Source organism: Idiotropiscis lumnitzeri, unplaced genomic scaffold (assembly GCF_059441095.1).
Source record: "Idiotropiscis lumnitzeri isolate Australia: NSW breed Sydney's pygmy pipehorse unplaced genomic scaffold, RoL_Ilum_1.0 HiC_scaffold_29, whole genome shotgun sequence".
Lineage (NCBI taxonomy): Eukaryota > Metazoa > Chordata > Actinopteri > Syngnathiformes > Syngnathidae > Idiotropiscis > Idiotropiscis lumnitzeri.
In genome coordinates this window covers 1,141,139-1,159,842 of record NW_028283567.1, presented here as the reverse complement: position 1 = coordinate 1,159,842, position 18,704 = coordinate 1,141,139, and positions in this window count along the sequence as shown.

Sequence of the window (18,704 nt, the reverse complement as noted above, 5' to 3'; positions counted from 1 at the left end):
GTTTGAGGCGGGATTCGCACCCACGCCTCCTGGGGAGACTGCGACCTGAACGCAACGCCTTACACCGCTCTGCTATCCTGGCATCTGGTAATGCTCTATTGACTGTGTTTGCTTTGTTCTTGCTCGGTACTTTCAATGGGCTCTGTCTGAGGCGGGATTCGCACCCACGCCTCCTGGGGTTACTGCGACCTGAACGCAACGCCTTAGACCGCTCTGCCATCCTGGCACCTGGTAATGCTCTCTTGAATGTGTTTGCTTTGTTCTTGCTCGGTACTTTCAATGGGCTCTGTCGGAGGTGGGATTCGAACCCACGCCTCCTGGGGTGACTGCGACCTGAACGCAACGCCTTAGACCGATCTGCCATCCTGGCAGCTGGTAATGCTCTCTTGACTGTGTTTGCTTTGTTCTTACTTGGTACTTTCAATGGGCTCTGTCTGAGGCGGGATTCGAACCCACGCCTCCTGGGGAGACTGCGACCTGAACGCAACGCCTTAGACCGCTCTGCCATCCTGGCAGCTGGTAATGCTCTCTTGACTGTGTTTGCTTTGTTCTTGCTTGGTACTTTCAATGGGCACTGTCTGAGGCGGGATTCGAACCCACGCCTCCTGGGGAGACTACGACCTGAACGAAACGCCTTAGACCGCTCTGCCATCCTGGCAGCTGGTAATGCTCTCTTGACTGTGTTTGCTTTGTTCTTGCTTGGTACTTTCAATGGGCTCTGTCTGAGGCGGCATTCGAACCCACGCCTCCTGGGGTGACTGCGACCTGAACGCAACGCCTTAGACCGCTCTGCCATCCTGGCAGCTGGTAATGCTCTCTTGACTGTGTTTGCTTTGTTATTGCTTGGTACTTTCAATGGGCACTGTCTGAGGTGGGATTCGAACCCACGCCTCCTGGGGAGACTGCGACCTGAACGCAACGCCTTAGACCGCTCTGCCATCCTGGCATCTGGTAATGCTCTCTTGACTGTGTTTGCTTTGTTCTTGCTTGGTACTTTCAATGGGCACTGTCTGAGGCGGGATTCGAACCCACGCCTCCTGGGGTGACTGCGACCTGAACGCAACGCCTTAGTCCGGTCTGCCATCCTGGCAGCTGGTAATGCTCTCTTTACTGAGTTTGCTTTGTTCTTGCCTGGTACTTTCAATGGGCTATGTCTGAGGCGGGATTCGAACCCACGCCTCCTGGGGAGACTGCGACCTGAACGAAACGCCTTAGACCGCTCTGCCATCCTGGCAACTGGTAATGCTCTCTTGACTGTGTTTGCTTTGTTCTAGCTTGGTACTTTCAATGGGCTCTGTCTGTGGCGGGATTCGAACCCACGCCTCCTGGGGAGACTGCGACCTGAACGCAACGCCTTAGACCGCTCTGCCATCCTGGCAACTGGTAATGCTCTCTTGACTGTGTTTGCTTTGTTTTTGCTTGGTACTTTCGATGGGCTCTGTCTGAGGTGGGATTCGAACCCACGCCTCCTGGGGTGACTGCGACCTGAACGCAACGCCTTAGACCGCTCTGCCATCCTGGCAACTGGTAATGCTCTCTTGACTGTGTTTGCTTTGTTCTTGCTTGGTACTTTCGATGGGCTCTGTCTGAGGTGGGATTCGAACCCACGCCTCCTGGGGAGACTGCGACCTGAACGCAACGCCTTAGAGTCAAGTCAAGTCAATTTTATTTGTATAGCCCTTAATCACAGACAGTCTCAAAGGGCTTTACATAGCCACAATCGACATCCCCGATCTTAACCCCCAGGAGGGCAAGGAAAAACTCACAAAACCTCATTAGGGGAAAAGTGAGAAACCTTGAGAAGGGACCACAGATGGGGGAATCCCCCTTCCAGGATGACCAGGTTGCAATGGATGCCAACTGGGCAACATTTGACACATACAATGATGCTATGCAATAATAGATGAGATAATATAAGAGTCAATTGAATGAAGTGCTGCAGGAAGATGACTTCAGTGGAGTGGGTCCTCATCCAGGGCCGTAATATCCATGGCAGCATATCCGAAGATGAGCCTTCGATCTTGTACCGGTCAGTTGGTGTAAATTCAGTACAGCCACTTCCAAGTGAATCGCCATCACCTAATTCGGGGAATTGGGAACAGAAAAGAAAGAACAGAAATAGCAAACAGGCCAACAAGTAGTTCAATGAAGTGCTGAAATATAAGGAAATCAGAAAAGGCGCTGCATGAAGACGACTTCGGCAGAGCAGGTCCCTTCCCGGTTCGTCAGTGCCGTAATCTTCAAAGCATGTCCCCATCACCTAATACCCAAGCAGGGGAAGGAGGGGGCAGAAAAGAGAAGAAGCGGCAGTAAACAGGCCAACAAATAATTAAATTAGATGCTAAAGTATATAAATAAATTGATCAAATGTCGCGCTGCAGGAAGACGACATCACTGGAACAGGTGCATGCCCAGTTGGTCAATGCCTTAAACTTCCTAGTGGGTCACTGTTTTGAAACAATTCTGATACTGCTTATGATCAATTACAGCATCAATAAGAGTGACTAGTAGCGAGACTGATGCCCAATCGCCAGGCTACAATGGGTTAAGCTGTCTGTTATGTCCAATCAGACAAGCGTGAGCCCTTGAGTAGACACTGCTTACAATCAATTACAGTATCAAATAATATAATAGTCACAACTCATGATCAATTGCTATGACTTATTATTAACTTCAGGATCGCGGATCGTCGGCGACTTACATGGACAACAAACACTTCACTGCGTTAAACAAGCGGCACATTTTATTTAACCCACAGTATAAAGTGTACAAGCAAGCAAGCAAGCAACAATTGTATTTCAGCTCATAGATTACATGCAATACATAAATCTCATTACCGTGTGCTGGAAGGACGGAGAGCCCCGGCGTCCTCAGTAATGCGAGCAAAAAATACGATGCTGGGCGTCCGCGCGTAAAACCCTCAGCCGACTCTACTTTCGTTTTGCCTCCGTCACATTCTTATAGCCAATATTTCACCCCGTCCCCTCCCGTTCGAGTGCGCTTTGATGGTTCGCATGGCCCTTCGCACAACTTTGGCCTTTGCCAATCCTCACTCCCTTTTCGTTATCGACTGTACTTTTTCGCATGAGTCAGACATTCCTGGTGCTTAGGCCCTGTACGAATTCTCTTCAATTATTCCCGTTCTCATAACACATAGATACAACCTGTGCAAATTCTCATAACACATAGATGCAGCCTGTGCAAATTCTCATAACACATAGATGCAGCCTGTGCAAATTCTCACAACACATAGACACAGCCTGCGCAAATTCTCATAACACATAAACACAGACATCTACTAACGCGTGTATATAGGTATAAAATGGTTATTATGCAGCATTTATGTGGTAAAACAACATTAATAAACCATATTTCACTTCAGTCACCGTCACCTAATCCCCCAGCCGGGGGAAAAGGGGGCAGAAAAGAAAACAAAAGAAAAAAAAAGCGGCATAAACAGGCCAACAAATATTTCAGCTAAATGCACAAGAGTATAAATGCGTCTTTAATAGTGTTTTGAACATTTCTACTGAGGTGGCGCCTCTAATATCTGAGGGAAGTGCATTCCAAAGCATTGGTGCCCGAATAGAGAACGCTCTAGAACCTGCGGACTTCTTTTTGGCTCGCGGGATCACTAAAAGACCAGCATTTTGTGAGCGAAGGTTTCGGGACGGAACATATGGTACCACGAGGTCAACGAGATAAGAAGGTTTTAAGCCGTGCAATATTTTAAAAGTAAGTAGCAGAACTTTAAAATCACATCTCAAGTGGACCGGAAGCCAATGCAAATTGGCTAATATCGGGGTAATATGATCAAACTTTCTCGTCTTAGTTAAGAGTCTGGCTGCTGCATTTTGAACTAACTGCAGACTTTTAATACTCGACATGGGGAGACCCGAGAGCAAAGCGTTACAATAGTCGAGGCGAGACGTAACAAACGCATGGATTAAGATTTCCGCGTCACACGTTGATAGAATTGGGCGAATTTTAGCAATGTTACGCAGATGAAAAAACGCAGTTCGAGTAATATTTTTAATGTGCATTTGAAAAGACATAGTTGCGTCAAATATAACACCGAGATTTTTTGTTGAATCCTTTTGGATAATATTACATTTATCGATATTCAGAGTGGTGTCTTTGAAAAGGTACCGATGACGCGCTGGTACCTGGTAATGCTCTCTTGAATGTGTTTGATTTGTTCTTGCTTGGTAATTTCAATGGGCACTGTCGGAGGCGGGATTCGAACCCACGCCTCCTGGGGTGACTGCGACCTGAACGCAAAGCCTTAGACCGCTCTGCCATCCTGGCAGCTGGTAATGCTCTCTCTACTGTGTTTGCTTTGTTCTTGCTTGGTACCTACAATGGGCTCTGTCTGAGGCGGGATTCGAACCCACGCCTCCTGGGGAGACTGCGACCTGAACGCAACGCCTTAGACCGCTCTGCCATCCTGGCAGCTGGTAATGCTCTCTTGACTGTGTTTGCTTTGTTCTTGCTTGGTACTTTCAATGGGCTCTGTCTGAGGCGGGATTCGAACCCACGCCTGCTGGGGAGACTGCGACCTGAACGCAACGCCTTAGACCGCTCTGCCATCCTGGGAGCTGGTAATGCTCTCTTGACTGTGTTTGCTTGGTTCTTGCTTGGTACTTTCAATGGGCTCTGTCTGAGGCGGGATTCGAACCCACGCCTCCTGGGAAAACTGCGACCTGAACGCAACGCCTTAGACCGCTTTTCCATCCTGGCAGCTGGTAATGCCCTCTTTATTGTGTTTGCTTTGATATTGGTTGGTACTTTCAATGGGCTCTGTCTGAGGCGGGATTCGAACCCACGCCTCCTGGTGAGACTGCGACCTGAACGCAACGCCTTAGACCGCTCTGCCATCCTGGTAACTGGCAATGCTCTCGTGACTGTGTTTGCTTTGTTATTGCTTGGTAATTTCAATGGGCTCTGTCTGAGGCGGGATTCGAACCCACGCCTCCTGGAGAGACTGCGACCTGAACGCAACGCCTTAGACCGCTCTGCCATCCTGGCACCTCGTAATGCTCTCATGACTGTGTTTGCTTTGTTCTTGCTTGGTACTTTCAATGGGCTCTGTCTGAGGCGGGATTCGAACCCACGCCTCCTGGGGAGACTGCGACCTGAACGCAACGCCTTAGACCGCTTTTCCATCCTGGCAGCTGGTAATGCCCTCTTTACTGTGTTTGCTTTGATATTGCTTGGTACTTTCAATGGGCTCTGTCTGAGGCGGGATTCGAACCCACGCCTCCTGGGGTGACTGCGACCTGAACGCAACGCCTTAGACCGCTCTGCCATCCTGGCAACTGGTAATGCTCTCTTGACTGTGTTTGCTTTGTTCTAGCTTGGTACTTTCGATGGGCTCTGTCTGAGGTGGGATTCGAACCCACGCCTGCTTGGGAGACTGCGACCTGAACGCAACGCCTTAGACCGCTCTGCCATCCTGGCAACTGGTAATGCTCTCTTGACTGTGTTTGCTTTGTTCTTGCTTGGTACTTTCGATGGGCTCTGTCTGAGGTGGGATTCGAACCCACGCCTCCTGGGGTGACTGCGACCTGATCGCAACGCCTTAGACCGCTCTGCCATCCTGGCACCTGGTAATGCTCTCTTGAATGTGTTTGATTTGTTCTTGCTTGGTACTTTCGATGGGTTCTGTTTGAGGCGGGATTCGAACCCACGCCTCCTGGGGAGACTGCGACCTGAACGCAACGCCTTAGTCCGCTCTGCTATCCTGGCATCTGGTAATGCTCTATTGACTGTGTTTGCTTTGTTATTGCTCGGTAGTTTCAATGGGCTCTGTCTGAGGCGGGATTCGCACCCACGCCTCCTGGGGTTACTGCGACCTGAACGCAACGCCTTCGATCGCTCTGCCATCCTGGCAGCTGGTAATGCTCTCTTGACTGTGTTTGCTTTGTTCTTGCTTGGTACTTTCAATGGGCACTGTCGGAGGCGGGATTCGAACCCACGCCTCCTGGGGTGACTGCGACCTGAACGCAACGCCTTAGACCGCTCTGCCATCCTGGCAGCTGGTAATGCTCTCTCTACTGTGTTTGCTTTGTTCTTGCTTGGTACTTTCAATGGGCACTGTCTGAGGCGGGATTCGAACCCACGCCTCCTGGGGTGACTGCGACCTGAACGCAACGCCTTAGACCGGTCTGCCATCCTGGCAGCTGGTAATGCTCTCTTTACTGAGTTTGCTTTGTTCTTTCATGGTACTTTCAATGGGCTATGTCTGAGGTGGGATTCGAACCCACGCCTCCTGGGGTTACTGCGACCTGAACGCAACGCCTTAGACCGCTCTGCCATCCTGGCACCTGGTAATGCTCTCTTGAATGTGGTTGCTTTGTTCTTGCTTGGTACTTTCGATGGGCTCTGTCTGAGGTGGGATTCGAACCCACGCCTCCTGGGGTTACTGCGACCTGAACGCAACGCCTTAGACCGCTCTGCCATCCTGGCACCTGGTAATGCTCTCTTGAATGTGGTTGCTTTGTTCTTGCTTGGTACTTTCGATGGGCTCTGTTTGAGGCGGGATTCGAACCCACGCCTCCTGGGGAGACTGCGACCTGAACGCAACGCCTTAGACCGCTCTGCTATCCTGGCATCTGGTAATGCTCTATTGACTGTGTTTGCTTTGTTCTTGCTCGGTACTTTCAATGAGCTCTGTCTGAGGCGGGATTCGAACCCACGCCTCCTGGGGTGACTGCGACCTGAACGCAACGCCTTAGACCGCTCTGCCATCCTGGCAACTGGTAATGCTCTCTTGACTGTGTTTGCTTTGTTCTAGCTTGGTACTTTCAATGGGCTCTGTCTGAGGCGGGATTCGCACCCACGCCTCCTGGGGTTACTGCGACCTGAACGCAACGCCTTAGACCGGTCTGCCATCCTGGCAGCTGGTAATGCTCTCTTTACTGAGTTTGCTTTGTTCTTTCATGGTACTTTCAATGGGCTATGTCTGAGGTGGGATTCGAACCCACGCCTCCTGGGGTTACTGCGACCTGAACGCAACGCCTTAGACCGCTCTGCCATCCTGGCACCTGGTAATGCTCTCTTGAATGTGGTTGCTTTGTTCTTGCTTGGTACTTTCGATGGGCTCTGTCTGAGGTGGGATTCGAACCCACGCCTCCTGGGGTTACTGCGACCTGAACGCAACGCCTTAGACCGCTCTGCCATCCTGGCACCTGGTAATGCTCTCTTGAATGTGGTTGCTTTGTTCTTGCTTGGTACTTTCGATGGGCTCTGTTTGAGGCGGGATTCGAACCCACGCCTCCTGGGGAGACTGCGACCTGAACGCAACGCCTTAGACCGCTCTGCCATCCTGGCACCTGGTAATGCTCTCTTGAATGTGTTTGATTTGTTCTTGCTTGGTACTTTCGATGGGTTCTGTTTGAGGCGGGATTCGAACCCACGCCTCCTGGGGAGACTGCGACCTGAACGCAACGCCTTAGACCGCTCTGCTATCCTGGCATCTGGTAATGCTCTATTGACTGTGTTTGCTTTGTTCTTGCTCGGTACTTTCAATGAGCTCTGTCTGAGGCGGGATTCGAACCCACGCCTCCTGGGGTGACTGCGACCTGAACGCAACGCCTTAGACCGCTCTGCCATCCTGGCAACTGGTAATGCTCTCTTGACTGTGTTTGCTTTGTTCTAGCTTGGTACTTTCAATGGGCTCTGTCTGAGGCGGGATTCGCACCCACGCCTCCTGGGGTTACTGCGACCTGAACGCAACGCCTTAGACCGCTCTGCCATCCTGGCACCTGGTAATGCTCTCTTGAATGTGTTTGCTTTGTTCTTGCTCGGTACTTTTAATGGGCTCTGTCAGAGGTGGGATTCGAACCCACGCCTCCTGGGGTGACTGCGACCTGAACGCAACGCCTTAGACCGCTCTGCCATCCTGGCAGCTGGTAATGCTCTCTTGACTGTGTTTGCTTTGTTCTTGCTTGGTACTTTCGATGGGCTCTGTCTGAGGTGGGATTCGAACCCACGCCTCCTGGGGTGACTGCGACCTGATCGCAACGCCTTAGACCGCTCTGCCATCCTGGCACCTGGTAATGCTCTCTTGAATGTGTTTGATTTGTTCTTGCTTGGTACTTTCGATGGGTTCTGTTTGAGGCGGGATTCGAACCCACGCCTCCTGGGGAGACTGCGACCTGAACGCAACGCCTTAGTCCGCTCTGCCATCCTGGCACCTGGTAATGCTCTCTTGAATGTGGTTGCTTTGTTCTTGCTTGGTACTTTCGATGGGCTCTGTCTGAGGCGGGATTCGAACCCACGCCTCCTGGGGTGACTGCGACGTGAACGCAACGCCTTAGACCGCTCTGCCATCCTGGCAACTGGTAATGCTCTCTTGACTGTGTTTGCTTTGTTCTTGCTTGGTACTTTCAATTGGCTCTGTCTGAGGCGGGATTCGAACCCACGCCTCCTGGGGTGACTGCGACCTGAACGCAACGCCTTAGACCGCTCTGCCATCCTGGCAACTGGTAATGCTCTCTTGACTGTGTTTGCTTTGTTCTAGCTTGGTACTTTCGATGGGCTCTGTCTGAGGTGGGATTCGAACCCACGCCTGCTTGGGAGACTGCGACCTGAACGCAACGCCTTAGACCGCTCTGCCATCCTGGCAACTGGTAATGCTCTCTTGACTGTGTTTGCTTTGTTCTTGCTTGGTACTTTCGATGGGCTCTGTCTGAGGTGGGATTCGAACCCACGCCTCCTGGGGAGACTGCGACCTGAACGCAACGCCTTAGTCCGCTCTGCTATCCTGGCATCTGGTAATGCTCTATTGACTGTGTTTGCTTTGTTATTGCTCGGTAGTTTCAATGGGCTCTGTCTGAGGCGGGATTCGCACCCACGCCTCCTGGGGTTACTGCGACCTGAACGCAACGCCTTCGATCGCTCTGCCATCCTGGCAGCTGGTAATGCTCTCTTGACTGTGTTTGCTTTGTTCTTGCTTGGTACTTTCAATGGGCACTGTCTGAGGCGGGATTCGAACCCACGCCTCCTGGGGTGACTGCGACCTGAACGCAACGCCTTAGACCGGTCTGCCATCCTGGCAGCTGGTAATGCGCTCTCTACTGAGTTTGCTTTTTTCTTGCTTGGTACTTTCAATGGGCACTGTCTGAGGCGGGATTCGAACCCACGCCTCCTGGGGTGACTGCGACCTGAACGCAACGCCTTAGTCCGGTCTGCCATCCTGGCAACTGGTAATGCTCTCTTGACTGTGTTTGCTTTGTTCTTTCATGGTACTTTCAATGGGCTATGTCTGAGGTGGGATTCGAACCCACGCCTCCTGGGGTTACTGCGACCTGAACGCAACGCCTTAGACCGCTCTGCCATCCTGGCAACTGGTAATGCTCTCTTGACTGTGTTTGCTTTGTTCTAGCTTGGTACTTTCAATGGGCTCTGTCTGAGGCGGGATTCGCACCCACGCCTCCTGGGGTTACTGCGACCTGAACGCAACGCCTTAGACCGCTCTGCCATCCTGGCACCTGGTAATGCTCTCTTGAATGTGTTTGCTTTGTTCTTGCTCGGTACTTTTAATGGGCTCTGTCAGAGGTGGGATTCGAACCCACGCCTCCTGGGGTGACTGCGACCTGAACGCAACGCCTTAGACCGCTCTGCCATCCTGGCAGCTGGTAATGCTCTCTTGACTGTGTTTGCTTTGTTCTTGCTTGGTACTTTCGATGGGCTCTGTCTGAGGTGGGATTCGAACCCACGCCTCCTGGGGTGACTGCGACCTGATCGCAACGCCTTAGACCGCTCTGCCATCCTGGCACCTGGTAATGCTCTCTTGAATGTGTTTGATTTGTTCTTGCTTGGTACTTTCGATGGGTTCTGTTTGAGGCGGGATTCGAACCCACGCCTCCTGGGGAGACTGCGACCTGAACGCAACGCCTTAGTCCGCTCTGCCATCCTGGCACCTGGTAATGCTCTCTTGAATGTGGTTGCTTTGTTCTTGCTTGGTACTTTCGATGGGCTCTGTCTGAGGCGGGATTCGAACCCACGCCTCCTGGGGTGACTGCGACGTGAACGCAACGCCTTAGACCGCTCTGCCATCCTGGCAACTGGTAATGCTCTCTTGACTGTGTTTGCTTTGTTCTTGCTTGGTACTTTCAATTGGCTCTGTCTGAGGCGGGATTCGAACCCACGCCTCCTGGGGTGACTGCGACCTGAACGCAACGCCTTAGACCGCTCTGCCATCCTGGCAACTGGTAATGCTCTCTTGACTGTGTTTGCTTTGTTCTAGCTTGGTACTTTCGATGGGCTCTGTCTGAGGTGGGATTCGAACCCACGCCTGCTTGGGAGACTGCGACCTGAACGCAACGCCTTAGACCGCTCTGCCATCCTGGCAACTGGTAATGCTCTCTTGACTGTGTTTGCTTTGTTCTTGCTTGGTACTTTCGATGGGCTCTGTCTGAGGTGGGATTCGAACCCACGCCTCCTGGGGAGACTGCGACCTGAACGCAACGCCTTAGTCCGCTCTGCTATCCTGGCATCTGGTAATGCTCTATTGACTGTGTTTGCTTTGTTATTGCTCGGTAGTTTCAATGGGCTCTGTCTGAGGCGGGATTCGCACCCACGCCTCCTGGGGTTACTGCGACCTGAACGCAACGCCTTCGATCGCTCTGCCATCCTGGCAGCTGGTAATGCTCTCTTGACTGTGTTTGCTTTGTTCTTGCTTGGTACTTTCAATGGGCACTGTCTGAGGCGGGATTCGAACCCACGCCTCCTGGGGTGACTGCGACCTGAACGCAACGCCTTAGACCGGTCTGCCATCCTGGCAGCTGGTAATGCGCTCTCTACTGAGTTTGCTTTGTTCTTGCTTGGTACTTTCAATGGGCACTGTCTGAGGCGGGATTCGAACCCACGCCTCCTGGGGTGACTGCGACCTGAACGCAACGCCTTAGTCCGGTCTGCCATCCTGGCAGCTGGTAATGCTCTCTTTACTGAGTTTGCTTTGTTCTTGCCTGGTACTTTCAATGGGCTATGTCTGAGGTGGGATTCGAACCCACACCTCCTGGGGAGACTGCGACCTGAACGAAACGCCTTAGACCGCTCTGCCATCCTGGCAACTGGTAATGCTCTCTTGACTGTGTTTGCTTTGTTCTAGCTTGGTACTTTCAATGGGCTCTGTCTGTGGCGGGATTCGAACCCACGCCTCCTGGGGAGACTGCGACCTGAACGCAACGCCTTAGACCGCTCTGCCATCCTGGCAACTGGTAATGCTCTCTTGACTGTGTTTGCTTTGTTTTTGCTTGGTACTTTCGATGGGCTCTGTCTGAGGTGGGATTCGAACCCACGCCTCCTGGGGTGACTGCGACCTGAACGCAACGCCTTAGACCGCTCTGCCATCCTGGCAACTGGTAATGCTCTCTTGACTGTGTTTGCTTTGTTCTTGCTTGGTACTTTCGATGGGCTCTGTCTGAGGTGGGATTCGAACCCACGCCTCCTGGGGAGACTGCGACCTGAACGCAACGCCTTAGAGTCAAGTCAAGTCAATTTTATTTGTATAACCCTTAATCACAGACAGTCTCAAAGGGCTTTACATAGCCACAATCGACATCCCCGATCTTAACCCCCAGGAGGGCAAGGAAAAACTCACAAAACCTCATTAGGGGAAAAGTGAGAAACCTTGAGAAGGGACCACAGATGGGGGAATCCCCCTTCCAGGATGACCAGGTTGCAATGGATGCCAACTGGGCAACATTTGACACATACAATGATGCTATGCAATAATAGATGAGATAATATAAGAGTCAATTGAATGAAGTGCTGCAGGAAGATGACTTCAGTGGAGTGGGTCCTCATCCAGGGCCGTAATATCCATGGCAGCATATCCGAAGATGAGCCTTCGATCTTGTACCGGTCAGTTGGTGTAAATTCAGTACAGCCACTTCCAAGTGAATCGCCATCACCTAATTCGGGGAATTGGGAACAGAAAAGAAAGAACAGAAATAGCAAACAGGCCAACAAGTAGTTCAATGAAGTGCTGAAATATAAGGAAATCAGAAAAGGCGCTGCATGAAGACGACTTCGGCAGAGCAGGTCCCTTCCCGGTTCGTCAGTGCCGTAATCTTCAAAGCATGTCCCCATCACCTAATACCCAAGCAGGGGAAGGAGGGGGCAGAAAAGAGAAGAAGCGGCAGTAAACAGGCCAACAAATAATTAAATTAGATGCTAAAGTATATAAATAAATTGATCAAATGTCGCGCTGCAGGAAGACGACATCACTGGAACAGGTGCATGCCCAGTTGGTCAATGCCTTAAACTTCCTAGTGGGTCACTGTTTTGAAACAATTCTGATACTGCTTATGATCAATTACAGCATCAATAAGAGTGACTAGTAGCGAGACTGATGCCCAATCGCCAGGCTACAATGGGTTAAGCTGTCTGTTATGTCCAATCAGACAAGCGTGAGCCCTTGAGTAGACACTGCTTACAATCAATTACAGTATCAAATAATATAATAGTCACAACTCATGATCAATTGCTATGACTTATTATTAACTTCAGGATCGCGGATCGTCGGCGACTTACATGGACAACAAACACTTCACTGCGTTAAACAAGCGGCACATTTTATTTAACCCACAGTATAAAGTGTACAAGCAAGCAAGCAAGCAACAATTGTATTTCAGCTCATAGATTACATGCAATACATAAATCTCATTACCGTGTGCTGGAAGGACGGAGAGCCCCGGCGTCCTCAGTAATGCGAGCAAAAAATACGATGCTGGGCGTCCGCGCGTAAAACCCTCAGCCGACTCTACTTTCGTTTTGCCTCCGTCACATTCTTATAGCCAATATTTCACCCCATCCCCTCCCGTTCGAGTGCGCTTTGATGGTTCGCATGGCCCTTCGCACAACTTTGGCCTTTGCCAATCCTCACTACCTTTTCGTTATCGACTGTACTTTTTCGCATGAGTCAGACATTCCTGGTGCTTAGGCCCTGTACGAATTCTCTTCAATTATTCCCGTTCTCATAACACATAGATACAACCTGTGCAAATTCTCATAACACATAGATGCAGCCTGTGCAAATTCTCATAACACATAGATGCAGCCTGTGCAAATTCTCACAACACATAGACACAGCCTGCGCAAATTCTCATAACACATAAACACAGACATCTACTAACGCGTGTATATAGGTATAAAATGGTTATTATGCAGCATTTATGTGGTAAAACAACATTAATAAACCATATTTCACTTCAGTCACCGTCACCTAATCCCCCAGCCGGGGGAAAAGGGGGCAGAAAAGAAAACAAAAGAAAAAAAAAGCGGCAGTAAACAGGCCAACAAATATTTCAGCTAAATGCACAAGAGTATAAATGCGTCTTTAATAGTGTTTTGAACATTTCTACTGAGGTGGCGCCTCTAATATCTGAGGGAAGTGCATTCCAAAGCATTGGTGCCCGACTAGAGAACGCTCTAGAACCTGCGGACTTCTTTTTGGCTCGCGGGATCACTAAAAGACCAGCATTTTGTGAGCGAAGGTTTCGGGACGGAACATATGGTACCACGAGGTCAACGAGATAAGAAGGTTTTAAGCCGTGCAATATTTTAAAAGTAAGTAGCAGAACTTTAAAATCACATCTCAAGTGGACCGGAAGCCAATGCAAATTGGCTAATATCGGGGTAATATGATCAAACTTTCTCGTCTTAGTTAAGAGTCTGGCTGCTGCATTTTGAACTAACTGCACACTTTTAATACTCGACATGGGGAGACCCGAGAGCAAAGCGTTACAATAGTCGAGGCGAGACGTAACAAACGCATGGATTAAGATTTCCGCGTCACACGTTGATAGAATTGGGCGAATTTTAGCAATGTTACGCAGATGAAAAAACGCAGTTCGAGTAATATTTTTAAGGTGCATTTGAAAAGACATAGTTGCGTCAAATATAACACCGAGATTTTTTGTTGAATCCTTTTGGATAATATTACATTTATCGATATTCAGAGTGGTGTCTTTGAAAAGGTACCGATGACGCGCTGGTACCTGGTAATGCTCTCTCTACTGTGTTTGCTTTGTTCTTGCTTGGTACTTTCAATGGGCACTGTCTGAGGCGGGATTCGAACCCACGCCTCCTGGGGTGACTGCGACCTGAACGCAACGCCTTAGACCGGTCTGCCATCCTGGCAGCTGGTAATGCGCTCTCTACTGAGTTTGCTTTGTTCTTGCCTGGTACTTTCAATGGGCTATGTCTGAGGCGGGATTCGAACCCACGCCTCCTAGGGAGACTGCGACCTGAACGAAACGCCTTAGACCGCTCTGCCATCCTGGCAACTGGTAATGCTCTCTTGACTGTGTTTGCTTTGTTATTGCTTGGTACTTTCGATGGGCTCTGTCTGAGGTGGGATTCGAACCCACGCCTCCTGGGGAGACTGCGACCTGAACGCAACGCCTTAGACCGCTCTGCCATCCTGGCAACTGGTAATGCTCTCTTGACTGTGTTTGCTTTGTTCTTGCTTGGTACTTTCGATGGGCTCTGTCTGAGGTGGGATTCGAACCCACGCCTCCTGGGGAGACTGCGACCTGAACGCAACGCCTTAGACCGCTCTGCCATCCTGGCACCTGGTAATGCTCTCTTGAATGTGGTTGCTTTGTTCTTGCTTGGTACTTTCGATGGGCTCTGTTTGAGGCGGGATTCGAACCCACGCCTCCTGGGGAGACTGCGACCTGAACGCAACGCCTTAGACCGCTCTGCCATCCTGGCACCTGGTAATGCTCTCTAGAATGTGGTTGCTTTGTTCTTGCTCGGTACTTTCAATGGGCTCTGTTTGAGGCGGGATTCGCACCCACGCCTCCTGGGGAGACTGCGACCTGAACGCAACGCCTTACACCGCTCTGCTATCCTGGCATCTGGTAATGCTCTATTGACTGTGTTTGCTTTGTTCTTGCTCGGTACTTTCAATGGGCTCTGTCTGAGGCGGGATTCGCACCCACGCCTCCTGGGGTTACTGCGACCTGAACGCAACGCCTTAGACCGCTCTGCCATCCTGGCACCTGGTAATGCTCTCTTGAATGTGTTTGCTTTGTTCTTGCTCGGTACTTTCAATGGGCTCTGTCGGAGGTGGGATTCGAACCCACGCCTCCTGGGGTGACTGCGACCTGAACGCAACGCCTTAGACCGATCTGCCATCCTGGCAGCTGGTAATGCTCTCTTGACTGTGTTTGCTTTGTTCTTACTTGGTACTTTCAATGGGCTCTGTCTGAGGCGGGATTCGAACCCACGCCTCCTGGGGAGACTGCGACCTGAACGCAACGCCTTAGACCGCTCTGCCATCCTGGCAGCTGGTAATGCTCTCTTGACTGTGTTTGCTTTGTTCTTGCTTGGTACTTTCAATGGGCACTGTCTGAGGCGGGATTCGAACCCACGCCTCCTGGGGAGACTACGACCTGAACGAAACGCCTTAGACCGCTCTGCCATCCTGGCAGCTGGTAATGCTCTCTTGACTGTGTTTGCTTTGTTCTTGCTTGGTACTTTCAATGGGCTCTGTCTGAGGCGGCATTCGAACCCACGCCTCCTGGGGTGACTGCGACCTGAACGCAACGCCTTAGACCGCTCTGCCATCCTGGCAGCTGGTAATGCTCTCTTGACTGTGTTTGCTTTGTTATTGCTTGGTACTTTCAATGGGCACTGTCTGAGGTGGGATTCGAACCCACGCCTCCTGGGGAGACTGCGACCTGAACGCAACGCCTTAGACCGCTCTGCCATCCTGGCATCTGGTAATGCTCTCTTGACTGTGTTTGCTTTGTTCTTGCTTGGTACTTTCAATGGGCACTGTCTGAGGCGGGATTCGAACCCACGCCTCCTGGGGTGACTGCGACCTGAACGCAACGCCTTAGTCCGGTCTGCCATCCTGGCAGCTGGTAATGCTCTCTTTACTGAGTTTGCTTTGTTCTTGCCTGGTACTTTCAATGGGCTATGTCTGAGGCGGGATTCGAACCCACGCCTCCTGGGGAGACTGCGACCTGAACGAAACGCCTTAGACCGCTCTGCCATCCTGGCAACTGGTAATGCTCTCTTGACTGTGTTTGCTTTGTTCTAGCTTGGTACTTTCAATGGGCTCTGTCTGTGGCGGGATTCGAACCCACGCCTCCTGGGGAGACTGCGACCTGAACGCAACGCCTTAGACCGCTCTGCCATCCTGGCAACTGGTAATGCTCTCTTGACTGTGTTTGCTTTGTTTTTGCTTGGTACTTTCGATGGGCTCTGTCTGAGGTGGGATTCGAACCCACGCCTCCTGGGGTGACTGCGACCTGAACGCAACGCCTTAGACCGCTCTGCCATCCTGGCAACTGGTAATGCTCTCTTGACTGTGTTTGCTTTGTTCTTGCTTGGTACTTTCGATGGGCTCTGTCTGAGGTGGGATTCGAACCCACGCCTCCTGGGGAGACTGCGACCTGAACGCAACGCCTTAGAGTCAAGTCAAGTCAATTTTATTTGTATAGCCCTTAATCACAGACAGTCTCAAAGGGCTTTACATAGCCACAATCGACATCCCCGATCTTAACCCCCAGGAGGGCAAGGAAAAACTCACAAAACCTCATTAGGGGAAAAGTGAGAAACCTTGAGAAGGGACCACAGATGGGGGAATCCCCCTTCCAGGATGACCAGGTTGCAATGGATGCCAACTGGGCAACATTTGACACATACAATGATGCTATGCAATAATAGATGAGATAATATAAGAGTCAATTGAATGAAGTGCTGCAGGAAGATGACTTCAGTGGAGTGGGTCCTCATCCAGGGCCGTAATATCCATGGCAGCATATCCGAAGATGAGCCTTCGATCTTGTACCGGTCAGTTGGTGTAAATTCAGTACAGCCACTTCCAAGTGAATCGCCATCACCTAATTCGGGGAATTGGGAACAGAAAAGAAAGAACAGAAATAGCAAACAGGCCAACAAGTAGTTCAATGAAGTGCTGAAATATAAGGAAATCAGAAAAGGCGCTGCATGAAGACGACTTCGGCAGAGCAGGTCCCTTCCCGGTTCGTCAGTGCCGTAATCTTCAAAGCATGTCCCCATCACCTAATACCCAAGCAGGGGAAGGAGGGGGCAGAAAAGAGAAGAAGCGGCAGTAAACAGGCCAACAAATAATTAAATTAGATGCTAAAGTATATAAATAAATTGATCAAATGTCGCGCTGCAGGAAGACGACATCACTGGAACAGGTGCATGCCCAGTTGGTCAATGCCTTAAACTTCCTAGTGGGTCACTGTTTTGAAACAATTCTGATACTGCTTATGATCAATTACAGCATCAATAAGAGTGACTAGTAGCGAGACTGATGCCCAATCGCCAGGCTACAATGGGTTAAGCTGTCTGTTATGTCCAATCAGACAAGCGTGAGCCCTTGAGTAGACACTGCTTACAATCAATTACAGTATCAAATAATATAATAGTCACAACTCATGATCAATTGCTATGACTTATTATTAACTTCAGGATCGCGGATCGTCGGCGACTTACATGGACAACAAACACTTCACTGCGTTAAACAAGCGGCACATTTTATTTAACCCACAGTATAAAGTGTACAAGCAAGCAAGCAAGCAACAATTGTATTTCAGCTCATAGATTACATGCAATACATAAATCTCATTACCGTGTGCTGGAAGGACGGAGAGCCCCGGCGTCCTCAGTAATGCGAGCAAAAAATACGATGCTGGGCGTCCGCGCGTAAAACCCTCAGCCGACTCTACTTTCGTTTTGCCTCCGTCACATTCTTATAGCCAATATTTCACCCCGTCCCCTCCCGTTCGAGTGCGCTTTGATGGTTCGCATGGCCCTTCGCACAACTTTGGCCTTTGCCAATCCTCACTCCCTTTTCGTTATCGACTGTACTTTTTCGCATGAGTCAGACATTCCTGGTGCTTAGGCCCTGTACGAATTCTCTTCAATTATTCCCGTTCTCATAACACATAGATACAACCTGTGCAAATTCTCATAACACATAGATGCAGCCTGTGCAAATTCTCATAAAACATAGATGCAGCCTGTGCAAATTCTCACAACACATAGACACAGCCTGCGCAAATTCTCATAACACATAAACACAGACATCTACTAACGCGTGTATATAGGTATAAAATGGTTATTATGCAGCATTTATGTGGTAAAACAACATTAATAAACCATATTTCACTTCAGTCACCGTCACCTAATCCCCCAGCCGGGGGAAAAGGGGGCAGAAAAGAAAACAAAAGAAAAAAAAAGCGGCAGTAAACAGGCCAACAAATATTTCAGCTAAATGCACAAGAGTATAAATGCGTCTTTAATAGTGTTTTGAACATTTCTACTGAGGTGGCGCCTCTAATATCTGAGGGAAGTGCATTCCAAAGCATTGGTGCCCGAATAGAGAACGCTCTAGAACCTGCGGACTTCTTTTTGGCTCGCGGGATCACTAAAAGACCAGCATTTTGTGAGCGAAGGTTTCGGGACGGAACATATGGTACCACGAGGTCAACGAGATAAGAAGGTTTTAAGCCGTGCAATATTTTAAAAGTAAGTAGCAGAACTTTAAAATCACATCTCAAGTGGACCGGAAGCCAATGCAAATTGGCTAATATCGGGGTAATATGATCAAACTTTCTCGTCTTAGTTAAGAGTCTGGCTGCTGCATTTTGAACTAACTGCAGACTTTTAATACTCGACATGGGGAGACCCGAGAGCAAAGCGTTACA